General features: G+C 48.2%; 1 long non-coding RNA gene across 1 annotated transcript; it reads right to left on the reverse strand.

Annotated features, from left to right (window-relative positions):
* Window positions 1–1,488: 1,488 nt before the first annotated feature.
* On the reverse strand, window positions 1,489–4,200 carry LOC132459076 (uncharacterized). Its single transcript, XR_009526104.1, has 3 exons — window positions 3,999–4,200; window positions 3,858–3,917; window positions 1,489–1,703 (listed from the first exon to the last, which is right to left on the reverse strand). It is a non-coding gene; the product is annotated as an uncharacterized LOC132459076 (long non-coding RNA).
* Window positions 4,201–4,206: the final 6 nt, after the last annotated feature.

Genomic DNA, 4,206 nt, shown 5'->3' on the forward strand with positions numbered 1-4,206 from the left:
GCCAGCCCCCCCCCAGCTCTGAGGAACGCCAGCCCCCCCCCAGCTCTGAGGAACGCCCAGGCCCCCCCCCCCAGCTTCTGAGGAACGCCAGCCCCCCCCCACTGCAGCTGAGGAACGCCAGCCGCCCCCCCAGCTCTGAGGAACGCCAGCCCCCCCCAGCTCTGAGGAACGCCAGCCCCCCCCCCCAGCTCTGAGGAACGCCAGCCCCCCCCCTCCCTCAGAAAAGGACCAGCACTGCCATACCAGAATCCATATCATAACGATCAGCCTTATTGATGAGCAGAGAGGACATGCCTTCAGAGGTCAAAAGTCACAGATGTGAAGGACTCAGGCAACAGGGGTTGTTGTCCATGCTGGTGAGCTCCTCCGTGTTCTGGTTGGTTTCACGTCTCTCCTGTCGGATTCTCTACTGGATGTAACCATTACCTTGTGGCCTGTGATACGTGGAAGTGACCCTGGCCTGTGATTCGTGGATGTGACCGTGGCCTGTGATTCGTGGATTCGACCCTGGCCTGTGATTTGTGGATGTGACCGTGGCCTGTGATTCGTGGATGTGACCGTGGCCTGTGATTCGTGGATGTGACCGTGGCATGTGATTCGTGTATGTGAGCGTTGCCTGTGATTCGTGGATGTGAGCGTGATATATGAATGTGACAACTTTGTCAATGTGTGAGGCTAAATAACGTGGGAGCAGTTAGCGTTGCTGACTCCGCCGTTCCCACCGGCCAGGTCTCCTTGCAGCAATAATACTGCATAACGGGGTACTCCTTGCAGTAATAATACTGCATAACGGGGTACTCCTTGCAGCAATAATACTGCATAACGGGGTACTCCTTGCAGCAATAATACCTGCATAACTGGGTACTCCTTGCAGCAATAATACTGCATAACGGGGTACTCCTTGCAGCAATAATACTGCATAACGGGGTACTCCTTGCAGCAATAATACTGCATAACGGGGTACTCCTTGCAGCAATAATACTGCATAACGGGGTACTCCTTGCTCAGCCACTGCATGCCATCTCTCACCGTTGCTTACGAGGTCACCCCACAAAAGCTCCTTACCAGTGAGTGGCGCTCCCTAAAGCTGAGCTGGACCACTTCCACCCAGAGTGCTCTGTATTTCTTAACCTCTCCCCACTTCTTCCCGCCTGCAGGCCAAGCGCAACGAGCTGTACTGCCAGGAGCCGTACCCCACGGTACCCAGACGGGATGCTGTAGTACAGCCTCGACCTTCGTCCTCGTCTCCAGCCAGGCGCTGCTCGTCTTCCTGCTGCCCGCCGGCTCCGGGGAGAGATCCTCCATGGGTACGACACACGGAGCCAGGTCTCCAAGGTCCCCTTGTGATGTTTGATTATCACACTGACAAGCATAAGCACCTGTGAGCTGCTCAGCTCCCATCAAGAAGTATTCCTACTCAACATTAGCACAGAAGTTATTTTAGAGACTTTGCTTGCAAATTACATCAGAGCTTGTAGGGAAGATATTTTTATTCAAATGGAATTACAAAGAAATTGATGCAACTGTATAGAAAGATTGTCAGAGTATAAAATATCAAAATTTGTCAAATAATTTTAAGACAATACATTTCCCTGCCTTTCTAGCAAGACCAGCATGAAAACAAAGCATGCATTTATCGAAAGAGTTTATTCAGGAAGCAAGTGTTGAGTCACAGTGAGGCGGATGGTTGGTCCTCATGCTCTCTAGATGGATACAAAAACTGAAGTCAGTACGTAGAGAACAAGGGCGCTAGAGGATTAATAAGACATTTTGATAACCAAACTAAAATGTCTACAATAGGACTAGGCAACATGGGGTGGCTGGTTGTGGTTAATCAAATGTCAAATATATTAATTATGGTAGCCTACTGACACATCATTATTGAAAGACTCAGCTTCAGGACGTTAGCTGCTTATCGAGGTCAATGCAGTTTTTATCAATAAGGCCATTGTAGCTGCTAACCCTAACTACAAGCGGGCAGTGTTGGACGTTACTTTAAAACAGTCACTACTTTAAAACAGTCACTACTACAGTCACTATAAGTCAAAGAATTCGGATATTACACAAGTCAGTTGAAATGAGCAGAACAGAGAGGTACATAGCCGTCGATATTTATTTCACATCAACAGACAGCAAGTGGTTTGTCCTGCACATCAAGTCTATCTTTGTAATAAAAGTAAATATAAAGTGTGCTTAACTCTATAGCAAATTAAATCGGTGTGTGCTTACGTGCCCTGGCTTTTATGTAAAAACACTGGTTCCGATTGGCTACCATGAAACATGACTGCCTTAGCCAATCATAATCGCTTATCTCGTTGTTTAACCCACCCCGTCTCCTCACTAGCAGTTTGTGTTTGGAGCCAGGGGTGCTTTCGGATAACGCAGTTTATTCAATCATGCATAGTAACGCACCGCATTAACGTACAGTAATGGTAACACCATGGTAACGACAAAAACAGTAGTTAGTTAGATTACCCCGTTACTGAAAAAATAAGCGTTACCCAACACCATTCTTTTAAACTGCGTTATTACAAACACCGTAAGCGCGTGATAATACTGAATGGGCTGAAGGTACCAAATACATACATCCCTCCATGCCAGTCTGGCATCTGCATGACTACCCAGTGTTGAACTATTTAAATGTTGAAGTGCTTTTAAATAGCCAGGAATGGTGTTAAAAGTACAATCCTACAGGCAAGGCTGAGAACAAGAAAACCAGCTTCAATCAGTGCAACTTCAAAAGGACAAATGACCAAGTCGCTAAAAAGTAGCATGAAGCAAAAAGGTTCTTCCATGAGCATAGGAGTGACTGCACCTAAAGAGGAGCGTTTTAAAGTCAAGACATTAAACTAAAATAAGTCCCATAATTCAACAAGCAAGGCCTGACTCCCAGTACCACGGTCACACTCGTCTGCTGCACGAGAGACAAGAGTACTGCTGGAGCAGAAGAGCCTCAATGGTTCTGGACGTCAAGTGGACTGGAGCAGGTCACCATGGAGGAGCAAAGTGTGGCTGGACCAGGAGACCCCAGGCCCCCAGGAGACCCCGGGCCCCCAGGAGACTAGGGGCCCCCAGGAGATCCCGGGCCCCCGGGAGACCCCGGGCCCCCAGGAGACTAGGGGCCCCCAGGAGATCCCGGGCCCCCAGGAGACCCCGGGCCCCCAGGACCAGAGCACCAGACCCAGCAGAGCAAAGCAAAGCGGGTCCAGGCTTCACCATCCTGATTCAAACGTTGAAGGAAAAGGTTCTTCACGATGCTGCCAAACAGAGCAGGGCATTGTGCAGTAGACCCGGGTTCAGCTGCAGAGTCCTCCCCGTGCCAGAACGGCTCCCTCGTTGCCTCTAACAGATGCTTCAGTTTACCCCATTCTGTTGCCACGGTTTCCAGGGCCTCGGTGTACAAGGTGGAGGTGGTCGTTGCTCTGGGGGGGCCAAAGGGGCCCCCCCACGAGTTGAGACAGTCACCTCGTCAACACAAGTCGTACAAAATATACACAATGAAAAACACGTGGAGCGGTAGCATCCACAGCAAGTTTAACAGAAAGGACAGGAGTTCAATTTACTCTAAAGTATGACAAAACATTCGTTATTGTACTTAGGATATGTGGACTTTTAGCAGAGTTGGTATTGGTATTCAGTACAAGTAATTTTTGATGATGCATGTTTTTGCCACTATAACAAAAACATATATAGGGACAACAAGAAACCAGTAAATAAGAGTTAAATTAAAAATCCTAGCAAGTGCAGATTCCACGTGTGTAGTGAATAAAGACAGAAGGCCAACCTTTAAAAAGCCCAAACCACATCTACACATCTCCATCCATCAGCTCAAGAAAACATGAATGGGTGTTACTCACTGCAAAGTGACTGACAGCAATGTCAGTGACAGGAGCTGGAATCACAAACTACAGGAACCACTGTGAACAGAAAGAGAAACAAAAGACAGCATCAAAAGTAAAACACATGACCCATCAAAGAATAAAACAGTGAAGACTTACCAGCTGGGACAGGCTAGAGGCAACCTACACAAGCAATGGAGGCCAGGGAAAGACTCAGCCACCCCAGCTGTGTCTAATTAACATAAATGCCAAACTGCATTGACCAATCATGGTCACTGGACACAGGTGAGAGGGCGTGGCATCAATTAGGTTTCAAGAGGGCTGATTCATGCTGCTACATTGGGGCTAAGAGCATGTCTGATAGACA

Source organism: Gadus macrocephalus, chromosome 6 (assembly GCF_031168955.1).
Source record: "Gadus macrocephalus chromosome 6, ASM3116895v1".
Classification (NCBI taxonomy): Eukaryota; Metazoa; Chordata; class Actinopteri; order Gadiformes; family Gadidae; genus Gadus; species Gadus macrocephalus.